The sequence below is a fragment of the Oncorhynchus clarkii genome, chromosome 20 (genome assembly GCF_045791955.1).
Source record: "Oncorhynchus clarkii lewisi isolate Uvic-CL-2024 chromosome 20, UVic_Ocla_1.0, whole genome shotgun sequence".
Lineage (NCBI taxonomy): Eukaryota > Metazoa > Chordata > Actinopteri > Salmoniformes > Salmonidae > Oncorhynchus > Oncorhynchus clarkii.
In genome coordinates this window covers 52,437,402-52,453,564 of record NC_092166.1, presented here as the reverse complement: position 1 = coordinate 52,453,564, position 16,163 = coordinate 52,437,402, and the positions used below count along the sequence as shown (strand labels likewise).

The window sequence follows — 16,163 nt, the reverse complement described above, 5'->3', positions numbered from 1 at the left end:
GCTGAAAATCCACTTTTTTCCATGCCTTGCTACAGGGTCCTTGAACGAGCTATCGGACAGAAACGTTGGGGTCCGTCTCTATGGGCCGAGCCGGTTTCAATGCACCTAGCCTTGCGTCTCTGAGACTTTTCTAAACGTCGTCATTTTTGTGATGGTCAAAATGAATTGAAGGTATTGCAAATGTACGAGGCTGTTTCTCGGTCCGAGAACCGTCTAGAGCCACGTAACTCACCACGTACCATCGACCGGAGGTCTAGAACAGGTTTCTAAAGTTTCGGAACTCTAGGTCTGACGGTTCTTTTTTAGCTCCAACAAAGCTAACTATTGCAGCCACTGTCTGTCTCTACGCACCCCAATACGTCCCTCCATCCAAGTTGTGTTTTAGTGTGATTTTTTTTTCCTTTGATTTTTTGGGGGAAAAATGACTGATTTACAGTTCATGGGGGTTGCTTAATCACATATATGAAGTTTTGGACAGATCAGACTTTTTTAACCCTTCGAAACAGACCCTGAGACACCAATTATGGCACTTCCGGTTGGCACAGGAAGCTATAAGTCACCACATATCCTCATTGGGGTATGCTTTTACATAATCCTGAGTTTTAAGTCTTTACGTTAAGAACTGAGTTATTTACGGAGGGTTTAGTATGTGTGTGTTATTTCAGAAAATCATAGAAAATCACAGAAATCTCGCAGAGCTCCGCAGCACACTTTAAAAAGATTCGTATGAACACCCTGCAACTGGATCTGTAACCGTTGAAAAAAAAAAACGCCTATTTGTGACCATCAACAAGTTGTCATTGTTCCGTTTCTCTTAAATGACGATAGATAAATGGCTGGTTCTTTTTTTATTGACACCGGAGGCTCCTTGACTTTGACCTGAAGTGGAAAAATAATTTCTCTACTTCCATTTTGGACCTTTAATCCCAGAAAAACGGCCATAACTCAAAAACCGTTGAGGCCTAGACGCCATCTTGTTCGGGGCCAACTGCCCATTATGCCAAACCTACGCTCACCAAGTTTCGGCTTCGAAATATTTTTCGTTTTCGAGATAAGGCCCCGTCGTGATTCGTGATGTTTTGCCAAATTGCCATATGATTCCGTATGCCCTCTTGTGGGAATTTCCGGGATAGCGGAAAAATGGTCCAAAACTTGTTTATTTTATAAAACGGAAACCGAATGTCCGACAAAGTTCATTTGATGACTTCCCGGTAGGTCTGGCCCTACCGCACGGGCCGACGCCGACCGCAAATTTTACAAATGTTTTCGGACGTCTAGTAAGGGACCGTACATTTGCAATATGGACTTTTTCACTGATCATACACGAAATGCCGAAATGTTCCCTTATGTATGAAATAATTTGCTTTTGGAGAATGCAGGCATCGATCCCACTACCTCACGCATGCAAAGCATTTGAGCTAATTCCACAGCCGTTTGGAATTTACGCAAGAAGCAACCTAGAGGGTCCAGTCTTGTCAGGCTATGCTGTTGGTGGACTTGTTTGTTTACGTGCCAGCACTTGCAGAGGCTCGGTGCATTTCAACAATTGAGCAAAATAGCAAATGGCCGGTTAGCTCAGTTGGTTAGAGTGTGGTGCTAATAACGCCAAGGTCATGGGTTCGATCCCCGTACTGGTTATGATGTACACTTTGAGTGTCAAAATTGTGAGTCACATGCATGTGAATTGTCAAGGGTGCCACAGAAATACATTTAATGAATTGCCGAAATAGCTCAGTTGGGAGAGCGTTAGACTGAAGATCTGAAGGTCCCTGGTTCGATTCCGGGTTTCGGCATTTGTATTTGTTCTTTCTTCATGCTCTGGCTTCAAGGAAACTATCCACAGCTTTGTTTGTGGGCCTCAATGGTGTGTGCTACGCTGCTCCTCTGAAAGTAAGTAATTTCTTGCTTTTTCATCTGACATTTTGACATCAGTGTTACAGGAAAGTTGCTTGTCATTGTTACATGGCAGTAGGTTGTCGTAAGACAAGGCTGCATGAAGTGTGAACTGGAGTTTTCTTGGATCCATGAAAGATTTTGCTTTTGGAGAATGCAGGCATCGATCCCACTACCTCACGCATGCTAAGCATTTGAGCTAATTCCCCAGCCGTTTGGAATTTCCGCAAGAAGCAACCTAGAGGGTCCAGTCTTGTCAGGCTATGCTGTTGGTGGACTTGTTTGTTTACGTGCCAGCACTTGCAGAGGCTCGGTGCATTTCCACAATTGAGCAAAATACCAAAAGGCCGGTTAGCTCAGTTGGTTAGAGTGTGATGCTAATAACACCAAGGTCATGGGTTCGATCCCTGTACTGGTTATGATGTACATTTTGAGTGTCAAAATTGTGAGTCACATGCATGTGAATTGTCAAGGGTGCCACAGAAATGCATTTAATGGATTGCCGAAATAGCTCAGTTGGGAGAGCGTTAGACTGAAGATCTAAAGGTCCCTGGTTCGATCCCGGGTTTCGGCATTTGTATTTGTTCTTTCTTCATGCTCTTGCTTCAAGGAAACTATCCACAGCTTTGTTTGTGGGCCTCAATGGTGTGTGCTACGCTGCTCCTCTGAAAGTAAGTAATTTCTTGCTTTTTCATCTGACATTTTGACATCAGTGTTACAGGAAAGTTGCTTGTCATTGTTACATGACAGTAGGTTGTCGTAAGACTGCATGAAGTGTGAACTGGAGTTTTCTTGGATCCATGAAAGAATTTGCTTTTGGAGAATGCAGGCATCGATCCCACTACCTCACGCATGCTAAGCATTTGAGCTAATTCCCCAGCCGTTTGGAATTTCCGCAAGAAGCAACCTAGAGGGTCCAGTCTTGTCAGGCTATGCTGTTGGTGGACTTGTTTGTTTACATGCCAGCACTTGCAGAGGCTTGGTGCATTTCCACAATTGAGCAAAATACCAAATGGCGGGATAGCTCAGTTGGTTAGAGTGTGATGCTAATAACGCCAAGGTCATGGGTTCGATCCCTGTACTGGTTATGATGTACATTTTGAGTGTCAAAATTGTGAGTCACATGCATGTGAATTGTCAAGGGTGCCACAGAAATACATTTAGTGAATTGCCGAAATAGCTCAGCTGGTAGAGCGTTAGACTGAAGATCTAAAGGTCCCTTGTTCGATCCCTGGTTTCGGTATTTGTTCTTTCTTCATGCTCTGGCTTCAAGGAAACTATCCACAGCTTTGTTTGTGGGCCTCAATGGTGTGTGCTACGCTGCTCCTCTGAAAGTAAGTAATTTCTTGCTTTTTCATCTGACATTTTGACATCAGTGTTACAGGAAAGTTGCTTGTCATTGTTACATGACAGTAGGTTGTCGTAAGACAAGGCTGCATGAAGTGTGAACTGGAGCTTTCTTGGATCGACAAAAAAAAATGTTTTTGGGGAATGCGGGCATCGATCCCACTACCTATAGCATGCTAAGCAAACACAATACCAATTGATCAAATTCCCCAGCTGTTTGTAATTGCCACAAGGAGCAACCAAGAGTGTCCAGTCTTGTCAGGCTATGCTGTTGGTGGACTTGTTAGTTTGTGCTCCAGCACTTGCAGAGGCTCGGTGCATCTCAACGACTGTGCTCTGTAGCCAGCGGCCGGTTAGCTCAGTTGGTTAGAGTGTGTGATACGCTGCTTTCTGAAAGTAAGTAATGTCTTTCTTTTTCATCTGACATTGTGACATCAGGGTTACATGAGAGTTTCTTATCATTGTTACATGACAGTAGGTTGTCGTAAGACAAGGCTGCATGAAGTGTGAACTGGAGTTTTCTTGGATCCATGAAAGAATTTGCTAGTGGAGAATGCAGGCATCGATCCCAGTACCTCACGCATGCTAAGCATTTGAGCTAATTCCCCAGCCGTTTGGAATTTCCGCAAGAAGCAACCTAGAGGGTCCAGTCTTGTCAGGCTATGCTGTTGGTGGACTTGTTTGTTTACGTGGCAGCACTTGCAGAGGCTCGGTGCATTTCCACAATTGAGCAAAATACCAAATTGCCAGTTTGCTCAGTTGGTTAGAGTGTGATGCTAATAACGCCAAGGTCATGGGTTCGATCCCTGTACTGGTTATGATGTACATTTTGAGTGTCAAAATTGTGAGTCACATGCATGTGAATTGTCAAGGGTGCCACAGAATTTTGTTTACCTCTGAATCAGAAGACTGACTATACCAGCACACTTTACAGTGACAAAACAAGGGTTATACCTTTAGTGAATTGCCGAAATAGCTCAGTTGGGAGAGCGTTCATCTGACATTTTGACATCAGTGTTACAGGAAAGTTGCTTGTCATTGTTACATGACAGTAGGTTGTCGTAAGACAAGGCTGCATGAAGTGTGAACTGGAGCTTTCTTGGATCCACAAAAAAAAATGTTTTTGGGGAATGCGGGCATCGATCCCACTACCTATAGCATGCTAAGCAAACACAATACCAATTGATCAAATTCCCCAGCTGTTTGGAATTGCCACAAGGAGCAACCAAGAGTGTCCAGTCTTGTCAGGCTATGCTGTTGGTGGACTTGTTAGTTTGTGCTCCAGCACTTGCAGAGGCTCGGTGCATCTCAACAACTGTGCTCTGTAGCCAGCGGCCGGTTAGCTCAGTTGGTTAGAGTGTGTGATACGCTGCTCTCTGAAAGTAAGTAATGTCTTCTTTTTCATCTGACATTGTGACATCAGCGTTACATGAGAGTTTCTTGGCATTGTTACATGACAGTTTCTTGTCATTGTTTACATGACAGTAGGTTGTCGTAAGACAAGGCTGCATGAAGTGTGAACTGGAGTTTTCTTGGATCCTTGAAAGAATTTGCTTTTGGAGAATGCAGGCATCGATCCCACTACCTCACGCATGCAAAGCATTTGAGCTAATTCCCCAGCCGTTTGGAATTTCCGCAAGAAGCAACCTAGAGGGTCCAGTCTTGTCAGGCTATGCTGTTGGTGGACATGTTTGTTTACGTGCCAGCACTTGCATAGGCTCGGTGCATTTCAACAATTGAGCAAGATAGCAAATGGCCGGTTAGCTCAGTTGGTTAGAGTGTGGTGCTAATAACGCCAAGGTCATGGGTTCGATCCCTGTACTGGTTATGATGTACATTTTGAGTGTCAAAATTGTGAGTCACATGCATGTGAATTGTCAAGGGTGCCACAGAAATACATTTAGTGGATTGCCGAAATAGCTCAGTTGGGAGAGCGTTAGACTGAAGATCTAAAGGTCCCTGGTTCGATCCCGGGTTTCGGCATTCGTATTTGTTCTTTCTTCATGCTCTGGCTTCAAGGAAACTATCCACAGCTTTGTTTGTGGGCCTCAATGGTGTGTGCTACGCTGCTCCTCTGAATGTAAGTAATTTCTTGCTTTTTCATCTGACATTTTGACATCAGTGTTACAGGAAAGTTGCTTGTCATTGTTACATGACAGTAGGTTGTCGTAAGACTGCATGAAGTGTGAACTGGAGTTTTCTTGGATCCATGAAAGAATTTGCTTTTGGAGAATGCAGGCATCGATCCCACTACCTCACGCATGCTAAGCATTTGAGCTAATTCCCCAGCCGTTTGGAATTTCCGCAAGAAGCAACCAAGAGGGTCCAGTCTTGTCAGGCTATGCTGTTGGTGGACTTGTTTGTTTACATGCCAGCACTTGCAGAGGCTTGGTGCATTTCCACAATTGAGCAAAATACCAAATGGCGGGTTAGCTCAGTTGGTTAGAGTGTGATGCTAATAACGCCAAGGTCATGGGTTCGATCCCTGTACTGGTTATGATGTACATTTTGAGTGTCAAAATTGTGAGTCACATGCATGTGAATTGTCAAGGGTGCCACAGAAATACATTTAGTGAATTGCCGAAATAGCTCAGTTGGGAGAGCGTTAGACTGAAGATCTAAAGGTCCCTGGTTAGGTCCCTGGTTCGATCCCGGGTTTCGGCATTTGTTCTTTCTTCATGCTCTGGCTTCAAGGAAACTATCCACTGCTTTGTTTGTGGGCCTCAATGGTGTGTGCTACGCTGCTCCTCTGAAAGTAAGTAATTTCTTGCTTTTTCATCTGACATTTTGACATCAGTGTTACAGGAAAGTTGCTTGTCATTGTTACATGACAGTAGGTTGTCGTAAGACGAGGCTGCATGAAGTGTGAACTGGAGCTTTCTTGGATGCACAAAAAAAATTGTTTTTGGGGAATGCGTGCATCGATCCCACTACCTACAGCATGCTAAGCAAACACAATACCAATTGATCAAATTCCCCAGCTGTTTGGAATTGCCACAAGGAGCAACCAAGAGTGTCCAGTCTTGTCAGGCTATGCTGTTGGTGGACTTGTTAGTTTGTGCTCCAGCACTTGCAGAGGCTCGTTGCATCTCAACAACTGTGCTCTGTAGCCAGCGGCCGGTTAGCTCAGTTGGTTAGAGTGTGTGATACGCTGCTGTCTGAAAGTAAGTAATGTCTTTCTTTTTCATCTGACATTGTGACATCAGTGTTACATGAGAGTTTTTTGTTATTGTTACATGACAGTTTCTTGTCATTGTTTACATGACAGTAGGTTGTCGTAAGACAAGGCTGCATGAAGTGTGAACTAGAGTTTTCTTGGATCCATGAAAGAATTTGCTTTTGGAGAATGCAGGCATCGATCCCACTACCTCACGCATGCTAAGCATTTGAGCTAATTCCCCAGCCGTTTGGAATTTCCGCAAGAAGCAACCTAGAGGGTCCAGTCTTGTCAGGCTATGCTCTTGGTGGACTTGTTTGTTTACGTGCCAGCACTTGCAGAGGCTCGGTGCATTTCAACAATTGAGCAAAATAGCAAATGGCCGGTTAGCTCAGTTGGTTAGAGTGTGGTGCTAATAACGCCAAGGTCATGGGTTCGATACCCGTACTGGCTATGATATACATTTTGAGTGTCAAAATTGTGAGTCACATGCATGTGAATTGTTAAGGGTGAAAAAAAATTAGTGAATTGCCGAAATAGCTCAGTTGGGAGAGCGTTAGACTGAAGATTTAAAGGTCCCTGGTTCGATCCCGGGTTTCTGCATTTGTATTTGTTCTTTCTTCATGCTCTGGCTTCAAGGAAACTATCCACAGCTTTGTTTGTGGGCCTCAATGGTGTGTGCTACGCTGCTCCTCTGAAAGTAAGTAATTTCTTGCTTTTTCATCTGACATTTTGACATCAGTGTTACAGGAAAGTTGCTTGTCATTGTTACATGACAGTAGGTTGTCGTAAGACAAGGCTGCATGAAGTGTGAACTGGAGCTTTCTTGGATCCACAAAAAAAATAGTTTTTGGGGAATGCGGGCATCGATCCCACTACCTACAGCATGCTAAGCAAACACAATACCAATTGATCAAATTCCCCAGCTGTTTGGGATTGCCACAAGGAGCAACCAAGAGTGTCCAGTCTTGTCAGGCTATGCTGTTGGTGGACTTGTTAGTTTGTGCTCCAGCACTTGCAGAGGCTCGGTGCATCTCAACAACTGTGCTCTGTAGCCAGCGGCCGGTTAGCTCAGTTGGTTAGAGTGTGTGATACGCTGCTCTCTGAAAGTAAGTAATGTCTTTCTTTTTCATCTGACATTGTGACATCAGGGTTACATGAGAGTTTCTTGTCATTGTTACATGACAGTTTCTTGTCATTGTTTACATGACAGTAGGTTGTCGTAAGACAAGGCTGCATGAAGCACTTGCAGAGGCTCGGTGCATTTCAACAATAATAACAATAAGTAATTTCTTGCTTTTTCATCTGACATTTTGACATCAGTGTTACAGGAAAGTTGCTTGTCATTGTTACATGACAGTAGGTTGTCGTAAGACGAGGCTGCATGAAGTGTGAACTGGAGCTTTCTTGGATCGACATAAAAAAATGTTTTTGGGGAATGCGGGCATCGATCCCACTACCTATAGCATGCTAAGCAAACACAATACCAATTGATCAAATTCCCCAGCTGTTTGGAATTGCCACAAGGAGCAACCAAGAGTGCCCAGTCTTGTCAGGCTATGCTGTTGGTGGACTTGTTAGTTTGTGCTCCAGCACTTGCAGAGGCTCGGTGCATCTCAACAATTGTGCTCTGTAGCCAGCGGCCGGTTAGCTCAGTTGGTTAGAGTGTGTGATACGCTGCTCTCTGAAAGTAAGTAATGTCTTTCTTTTTCATCTGACATTGTGACATCAGTGTTACATGAGAGTTTCTTGGCATTGTTACATGACAGTTTCTTGTCATTGTTTACATGACAGTAGGTTGTCGTAAGACAAGGCTGCATGAAGTGTGAACTGGAGTTTTCTTGGATCCTTGAAAGAATTTGCTTTTGGAGAATGCAGGCATCGATCCCACTACCTCACGCATGCAAAGCATTTGAGCTAATTCCCCAGCCGTTTGGAATTTCCGCAAGAAGCAACCTAGAGGGTCCAGTCTTGTCAGGCTATGCTGTTGGTGGACTTGTTTGTTTACGTGCCAGCACTTGCAGAGGCTCGGTGCATTTCAACAATTGAGCAAAATAGCAAATGGCCGGTTAGCTCAGTTGGTTAGAGTGTGGTGCTAATAACGCCAAGGTCATGTGTTCGATCCCCGTACTGGTTATGATGTACATTTTGAGTGTCAAAATTGTGAGTCACATGCATGTGAATTGTCAAGGGTGCCACAGAAATAAAATTAGTGAGTTGCCGAAATAGCTCAGTTGGGAGAGACTGAAGATCTAAAGGTCCCTGGTTCGATCCCGGGTTTCGGGATTTGTTCTTTCTTCATGCTCTGGCTTCAAGGAAACTATCCACTGCTTTGTTTGTGGGCCTCAATGGTGTGTGCTACGCTGCTCCTCTGAAAGTAAGTAATTTCTTGCTTTTTCATCTGACATTTTGACATCAGTGTTACAGGAAAGTTGCTTGTCATTGTTACATGACAGTAGGTTGTCGTAAGACGAGGCTGCATGAAGTGTGAACTGGAGCTTTCTTGGATGCACAAAAAAAATTGTTTTTGGGGAATGCGTGCATCGATCCCACTACCTACAGCATGCTAAGCAAACACAATACCAATTGATCAAATTCCCCAGCTGTTTGGAATTGCCACAAGGAGCAACCAAGAGTGTCCAGTCTTGTCAGGCTATGCTGTTGGTGGACTTGTTAGTTTGTGCTCCAGCACTTGCAGAGGCTCGTTGCATCTCAACAACTGTGCTCTGTAGCCAGCGGCCGGTTAGCTCAGTTGGTTAGAGTGTGTGATACGCTGCTGTCTGAAAGTAAGTAATGTCTTTCTTTTTCATCTGACATTGTGACATCAGTGTTACATGAGAGTTTTTTGTTATTGTTACATGACAGTTTCTTGTCATTGTTTACATGACAGTAGGTTGTCGTAAGACAAGGCTGCATGAAGTGTGAACTAGAGTTTTCTTGGATCCATGAAAGAATTTGCTTTTGGAGAATGCAGGCATCGATCCCACTACCTCACGCATGCTAAGCATTTGAGCTAATTCCCCAGCCGTTTGGAATTTCCGCAAGAAGCAACCTAGAGGGTCCAGTCTTGTCAGGCTATGCTCTTGGTGGACTTGTTTGTTTACGTGCCAGCACTTGCAGAGGCTCGGTGCATTTCAACAATTGAGCAAAATAGCAAATGGCCGGTTAGCTCAGTTGGTTAGAGTGTGGTGCTAATAACGCCAAGGTCATGGGTTCGATACCCGTACTGGCTATGATATACATTTTGAGTGTCAAAATTGTGAGTCACATGCATGTGAATTGTTAAGGGTGAAAAAAAATTAGTGAATTGCCGAAATAGCTCAGTTGGGAGAGCGTTAGACTGAAGATTTAAAGGTCCCTGGTTCGATCCCGGGTTTCTGCATTTGTATTTGTTCTTTCTTCATGCTCTGGCTTCAAGGAAACTATCCACAGCTTTGTTTGTGGGCCTCAATGGTGTGTGCTACGCTGCTCCTCTGAAAGTAAGTAATTTCTTGCTTTTTCATCTGACATTTTGACATCAGTGTTACAGGAAAGTTGCTTGTCATTGTTACATGACAGTAGGTTGTCGTAAGACAAGGCTGCATGAAGTGTGAACTGGAGCTTTCTTGGATCCACAAAAAAAATAGTTTTTGGGGAATGCGGGCATCGATCCCACTACCTACAGCATGCTAAGCAAACACAATACCAATTGATCAAATTCCCCAGCTGTTTGGGATTGCCACAAGGAGCAACCAAGAGTGTCCAGTCTTGTCAGGCTATGCTGTTGGTGGACTTGTTAGTTTGTGCTCCAGCACTTGCAGAGGCTCGGTGCATCTCAACAACTGTGCTCTGTAGCCAGCGGCCGGTTAGCTCAGTTGGTTAGAGTGTGTGATACGCTGCTCTCTGAAAGTAAGTAATGTCTTTATTTTTCATCTGACATTGTGACATCAGGGTTACATGAGAGTTTCTTGTCATTGTTACATGACAGTTTCTTGTCATTGTTTACATGACAGTAGGTTGTCGTAAGACAAGGCTGCATGAAGCACTTGCAGAGGCTCGGTGCATTTCAACAATAATAACAATAAGTAATTTCTTGCTTTTTCATCTGACATTTTGACATCAGTGTTACAGGAAAGTTGCTTGTCATTGTTACATGACAGTAGGTTGTCGTAAGACGAGGCTGCATGAAGTGTGAACTGGAGCTTTCTTGGATCGACATAAAAAAATGTTTTTGGGAAATGCGGGCATCGATCCCACTACCTATAGCATGCTAAGCAAACACAATACCAATTGATCAAATTCCCCAGCTGTTTGGAATTGCCACAAGGAGCAACCAAGAGTGTCCAGTCTTGTCAGGCTATGCTGTTGGTGGACTTGTTAGTTTGTGCTCCAGCACTTGCAGAGGCTCGGTGCATCTCAACAACTGTGCTCTGTAGCCAGCGGCCGGTTAGCTCAGTTGGTTAGAGTGTGTGATACGCTGCTCTCTGAAAGTAAGTAATGTCTTTCTTTTTCATCTGACATTGTGACATCAGTGTTACATGAGAGTTTCTTGGCATTGTTACATGACAGTTTCTTGTCATTGTTTACATGACAGTAGGTTGTCGTAAGACAAGGCTGCATGAAGTGTGAACTGGAGTTTTCTTGGATCCTTGAAAGAATTTGCTTTTGGAGAATGCAGGCATCGATCCCACTACCTCACGCATGCAAAGCATTTGAGCTAATTCCCCAGCCGTTTGGAATTTCCGCAAGAAGCAACCTAGAGGGTCCAGTCTTGTCAGGCTATGCTGTTGGTGGACTTGTTTGTTTACGTGCCAGCACTTGCAGAGGCTCGGTGCATTTCAACAATTGAGCAAAATAGCAAATGGCCGGTTAGCTCAGTTGGTTAGAGTGTGGTGCTAATAACGCCAAGGTCATGTGTTCGATCCCCGTACTGGTTATGATGTACATTTTGAGTGTCAAAATTGTGAGTCACATGCATGTGAATTGTCAAGGGTGCCACAGAAATAAAATTAGTGAGTTGCCGAAATAGCTCAGTTGGGAGAGACTGAAGATCTAAAGGTCCCTGGTTCGATCCCGGGTTTCGGGATTTGTTCTTTCTTCATGCTCTGGCTTCAAGGAAACTATCCACTGCTTTGTTTGTGGGCCTCAATGGTGTGTGCTACGCTGCTCCTCTGAAAGTAAGTAATTTCTTGCTTTTTCATCTGACATTTTGACATCAGTGTTACAGGAAAGTTGCTTGTCATTGTTACATGACAGTAGGTTGTCGTAAGACGAGGCTGCATGAAGTGTGAACTGGAGCTTTCTTGGATCCACAAAAAAAATTGTTTTTGGGGAATGCGTGCATCGATCCCACTACCTACAGCATGCTAAGCAAACACAATACCAATTGATCAAATTCCCCAGCTGTTTGGAATTGCCACAAGGAGCAACCAAGAGTGTCCAGTCTTGTCAGGCTATGCTGTTGGTGGACTTGTTAGTTTGTGCTCCAGCACTTGCAGAGGCTCGTTGCATCTCAACAACTGTGCTCTGTTGCCAGCGGCCGGTTAGCTCAGTTGGTTAGAGTGTGTGATACGCTGCTGTCTGAAAGTAAGTAATGTCTTTCTTTTTCATCTGACATTGTGACATCAGTGTTACATGAGAGTTTCTTGTCATTGTTACATGACAGTTTCTTGTCATTGTTTACATGACAGTAGGTTGTCGTAAGACAAGGCTGCATGAAGTGTGAACTAGAGTTTTCTTGGATCCATGAAAGAATTTGCTTTTGGAGAATGCAGGCATCGATCCCACTACCTCACGCATGCTAAGCATTTGAGCTAATTCCCCAGCCGTTTGGAATTTCCGCAAGAAGCAACCTAGAGGGTCCAGTCTTGTCAGGCTATGCTCTTGGTGGACTTGTTTGTTTACGTGCCAGCACTTGCAGAGGCTCGGTGCATTTCAACAATTGAGCAAAATAGCAAATGGCCGGTTAGCTCAGTTGGTTAGAGTGTGGTGCTAATAACGCCAAGGTCATGGGTTCGATACCCGTACTGGCTATGATATACATTTTGAGTGTCAAAATTGTGAGTCACATGCATGTGAATTGTTAAGGGTGAAAAAAAATTAGTGAATTGCCGAAATAGCTCAGTTGGGAGAGCGTTAGACTGAAGATTTAAAGGTCCCTGGTTCGATCCCGGGTTTCTGCATTTGTATTTGTTCTTTCTTCATGCTCTGGCTTCAAGGAAACTATCCACAGCTTTGTTTGTGGGCCTCAATGGTGTGTGCTACGCTGCTCCTCTGAAAGTAAGTAATTTCTTGCTTTTTCATCTGACATTTTGACATCAGTGTTACAGGAAAGTTGCTTGTCATTGTTACATGACAGTAGGTTGTCGTAAGACGAGGCTGCATGAAGTGTGAACTGGAGCTTTCTTGGATCGACATAAAAAAATGTTTTTGGGGAATGCGGGCATCGATCCCACTACCTATAGCATGCTAAGCAAACACAATACCAATTGATCAAATTCCCCAGCTGTTTGGAATTGCCACAAGGAGCAACCAAGAGTGTCCAGTCTTGTCAGGCTATGCTGTTGGTGGACTTGTTAGTTTGTGCTCCAGCACTTGCAGAGGCTCGGTGCATCTCAACAACTGTGCTCTGTAGCCAGCGGCCGGTTAGCTCAGTTGGTTAGAGTGTGTGATACGCTGCTCTCTGAAAGTAAGTAATGTCTTTCTTTTTCATCTGACATTGTGACATCAGTGTTACATGAGAGTTTCTTGGCATTGTTACATGACAGTTTCTTGTCATTGTTTACATGACAGTAGGTTGTCGTAAGACAAGGCTGCATGAAGTGTGAACTGGAGTTTTCTTGGATCCTTGAAAGAATTTGCTTTTGGAGAATGCAGGCATCGATCCCACTACCTCACGCATGCAAAGCATTTGAGCTAATTCCCCAGCCGTTTGGAATTTCCGCAAGAAGCAACCTAGAGGGTCCAGTCTTGTCAGGCTATGCTGTTGGTGGACTTGTTTGTTTACGTGCCAGCACTTGCAGAGGCTCGGTGCATTTCAACAATTGAGCAAAATAGCAAATGGCCGGTTAGCTCAGTTGGTTAGAGTGTGGTGCTAATAACGCCAAGGTCATGTGTTCGATCCCCGTACTGGTTATGATGTACATTTTGAGTGTCAAAATTGTGAGTCACATGCATGTGAATTGTCAAGGGTGCCACAGAAATAAAATTAGTGAGTTGCCGAAATAGCTCAGTTGGGAGAGACTGAAGATCTAAAGGTCCCTGGTTCGATCCCGGGTTTCGGCATTTGTATTTGTTCTTTCTTCATGCTCTGGCTTCAAGGAAACTATCCACAGCTTTGTTTGTGGGCCTCAATGGTGTGTGCTACGCTGCTCCTCTGAAAGTAAGTAATTTCTTGCTTTTTCATCTGACATTTTGACATCAGTGTTACAGGAAAGTTGCTTGTCATTGTTACATGACAGTAGGTTGTCGTAAGACAAGGCTGCATGAAGTGTGAACTGGAGCTTTCTTGGATCCACAAAAAAAAATGTTTTTGGGGAATGCGGGCATCGATCCCACTACCTACAGCATGCTAAGCAAACACAATACCAATTGATCAAATTCCCCAGCTGTTTGGGATTGCCACAAGGAGCAACCAAGAGTGTCCAGTCTTGTCAGGCTATGCTGTTGGTGGACTTGTTAGTTTGTGCTCCAGCACTTGCAGAGGCTCGGTGCATCTCAACAACTGTGCTCTGTAGCCAGCGGCCGGTTAGCTCAGTTGGTTAGAGTGTGTGATACGCTGCTCTCTGAAAGTAAGTAATGTCTTTCTTTTTCATCTGACATTGTGACATCAGGGTTACATGAGAGTTTCTTGTCATTGTTACATGACAGTTTCTTGTCATTGTTTACATGACAGTAGGTTGTCGTAAGACAAGGCTGCATGAAGTGTGAACTGGAGTTTTCTTGGATCCATGAAAGAATATGCTTTTGGAGAATGCAGGCATCGATCCCACTACCTCACGCATGCTAAGCATTTGAGCTAATTCCCCAGCCGTTTGGAATTTCCGCAAGAAGCAACCTAGAGGGTCCAGTCTTGTCAGGCTATGCTCTTGGTGGACTTGTTTGTTTACGTGCCAGCACTTGCAGAGGCTCGGTGCATTTCAACAATTGAGCAAAATAGCAAATGGCCGGTTAGCTCAGTTGGTTAGAGTGTGGTGCTAATAACGCCAAGGTCATGGGTTCGATACCCGTACTGGCTATGATATACATTTTGAGTGTCAAAATTGTGAGTCACATGCATGTGAATTGTTAAGGGTGAAAAAAAATTAGTGAATTGCCGAAATAGCTCAGTTGGGAGAGCGTTAGACTGAAGATTTAAAGGTCCCTGGTTCGATCCCGGGTTTCTGCATTTGTATTTGTTCTTTCTTCATGCTCTGGCTTCAAGGAAACTATCCACAGCTTTGTTTGTGGGCCTCAATGGTGTGTGCTACGCTGCTCCTCTGAAAGTAAGTAATTTCTTGCTTTTTCATCTGACATTTTGACATCAGTGTTACAGGAAAGTTGCTTGTCATTGTTACATGACAGTAGGTTGTCGTAAGACAAGGCTGCATGAAGTGTGAACTGGAGCTTTCTTGGATCCACAAAAAAAATAGTTTTTGGGGAATGCGGGCATCGATCCCACTACCTACAGCATGCTAAGCAAACACAATACCAATTGATCAAATTCCCCAGCTGTTTGGGATTGCCACAAGGAGCAACCAAGAGTGTCCAGTCTTGTCAGGCTATGCTGTTGGTGGACTTGTTAGTTTGTGCTCCAGCACTTGCAGAGGCTCGGTGCATCTCAACAACTGTGCTCTGTAGCCAGCGGCCGGTTAGCTCAGTTGGTTAGAGTGTGTGATACGCTGCTCTCTGAAAGTAAGTAATGTCTTTCTTTTTCATCTGACATTGTGACATCAGGGTTACATGAGAGTTTCTTGTCATTGTTACATGACAGTTTCTTGTCATTGTTTACATGACAGTAGGTTGTCGTAAGACAAGGCTGCATGAAGCACTTGCAGAGGCTCGGTGCATTTCAACAATAATAACAATAAGTAATTTCTTGCTTTTTCATCTGACATTTTGACATCAGTGTTACAGGAAAGTTGCTTGTCATTGTTACATGACAGTAGGTTGTCGTAAGACGAGGCTGCATGAAGTGTGAACTGGAGCTTTCTTGGATCGACATAAAAAAATGTTTTTGGGGAATGCGGGCATCGATCCCACTACCTATAGCATGCTAAGCAAACACAATACCAATTGATCAAATTCCCCAGCTGTTTGGAATTGCCACAAGGAGCAACCAAGAGTGTCCAGTCTTGTCAGGCTATGCTGTTGGTGGACTTGTTAGTTTGTGCTCCAGCACTTGCAGAGGCTCGGTGCATCTCAACAACTGTGCTCTGTAGCCAGCGGCCGGTTAGCTCAGTTGGTTAGAGTGTGTGATACGCTGCTCTCTGAAAGTAAGTAATGTCTTTCTTTTTCATCTGACATTGTGACATCAGTGTTACATGAGAGTTTCTTGGCATTGTTACATGACAGTTTCTTGTCATTGTTTACATGACAGTAGGTTGTCGTAAGACAAGGCTGCATGAAGTGTGAACTGGAGTTTTCTTGGATCCTTGAAAGAATTTGCTTTTGGAGAATGCAGGCATCGATCCCACTACCTCACGCATGCAAAGCATTTGAGCTAATTCCCCAGCCGTTTGGAATTTCCGCAAGAAGCAACCTAGAGGGTCCAGTCTTGTCAGGCTATGCTGTTGGTGGACTTGTTTGT

The 16,163-nt window shown here is 44.1% G+C and overlaps 14 non-coding genes across 14 annotated transcripts; all 14 read left to right on the top strand.

Moving 5' to 3' along the window:
* Positions 1–1,564: 1,564 nt before the first annotated feature.
* trnai-aau (transfer RNA isoleucine (anticodon AAU)) lies at positions 1,565–1,638 on the top strand. Its single transcript has one exon. It is a non-coding gene; the product is annotated as a tRNA-Ile (tRNA).
* An 82-nt stretch (positions 1,639–1,720) lies between these two features.
* trnaf-gaa (transfer RNA phenylalanine (anticodon GAA)) lies at positions 1,721–1,793 on the top strand. The gene has a single exon. It is a non-coding gene; the product is annotated as a tRNA-Phe (tRNA).
* A 601-nt stretch (positions 1,794–2,394) lies between these two features.
* Positions 2,395–2,467, top strand: trnaf-gaa (transfer RNA phenylalanine (anticodon GAA)). Its single transcript has one exon. It is a non-coding gene; the product is annotated as a tRNA-Phe (tRNA).
* Positions 2,468–4,994: 2,527 nt separating this feature from the next.
* trnai-aau (transfer RNA isoleucine (anticodon AAU)) lies at positions 4,995–5,068 on the top strand. The gene has a single exon. It is a non-coding gene; the product is annotated as a tRNA-Ile (tRNA).
* Positions 5,069–5,150: 82 nt separating this feature from the next.
* trnaf-gaa (transfer RNA phenylalanine (anticodon GAA)) lies at positions 5,151–5,223 on the top strand. Its single transcript has one exon. It is a non-coding gene; the product is annotated as a tRNA-Phe (tRNA).
* A 596-nt stretch (positions 5,224–5,819) lies between these two features.
* On the top strand, positions 5,820–5,904 carry trnaf-gaa (transfer RNA phenylalanine (anticodon GAA)). Its single transcript has one exon. It is a non-coding gene; the product is annotated as a tRNA-Phe (tRNA).
* Positions 5,905–6,777: 873 nt separating this feature from the next.
* On the top strand, positions 6,778–6,851 carry trnai-aau (transfer RNA isoleucine (anticodon AAU)). The gene has a single exon. It is a non-coding gene; the product is annotated as a tRNA-Ile (tRNA).
* Positions 6,852–6,927: 76 nt separating this feature from the next.
* On the top strand, positions 6,928–7,000 carry trnaf-gaa (transfer RNA phenylalanine (anticodon GAA)). The gene has a single exon. It is a non-coding gene; the product is annotated as a tRNA-Phe (tRNA).
* Positions 7,001–9,556: 2,556 nt separating this feature from the next.
* trnai-aau (transfer RNA isoleucine (anticodon AAU)) lies at positions 9,557–9,630 on the top strand. The gene has a single exon. It is a non-coding gene; the product is annotated as a tRNA-Ile (tRNA).
* A 76-nt stretch (positions 9,631–9,706) lies between these two features.
* Positions 9,707–9,779, top strand: trnaf-gaa (transfer RNA phenylalanine (anticodon GAA)). The gene has a single exon. It is a non-coding gene; the product is annotated as a tRNA-Phe (tRNA).
* Positions 9,780–12,335: 2,556 nt separating this feature from the next.
* Positions 12,336–12,409, top strand: trnai-aau (transfer RNA isoleucine (anticodon AAU)). The gene has a single exon. It is a non-coding gene; the product is annotated as a tRNA-Ile (tRNA).
* A 76-nt stretch (positions 12,410–12,485) lies between these two features.
* On the top strand, positions 12,486–12,558 carry trnaf-gaa (transfer RNA phenylalanine (anticodon GAA)). Its single transcript has one exon. It is a non-coding gene; the product is annotated as a tRNA-Phe (tRNA).
* A 1,981-nt stretch (positions 12,559–14,539) lies between these two features.
* trnai-aau (transfer RNA isoleucine (anticodon AAU)) lies at positions 14,540–14,613 on the top strand. The gene has a single exon. It is a non-coding gene; the product is annotated as a tRNA-Ile (tRNA).
* A 76-nt stretch (positions 14,614–14,689) lies between these two features.
* On the top strand, positions 14,690–14,762 carry trnaf-gaa (transfer RNA phenylalanine (anticodon GAA)). Its single transcript has one exon. It is a non-coding gene; the product is annotated as a tRNA-Phe (tRNA).
* Positions 14,763–16,163: the final 1,401 nt, after the last annotated feature.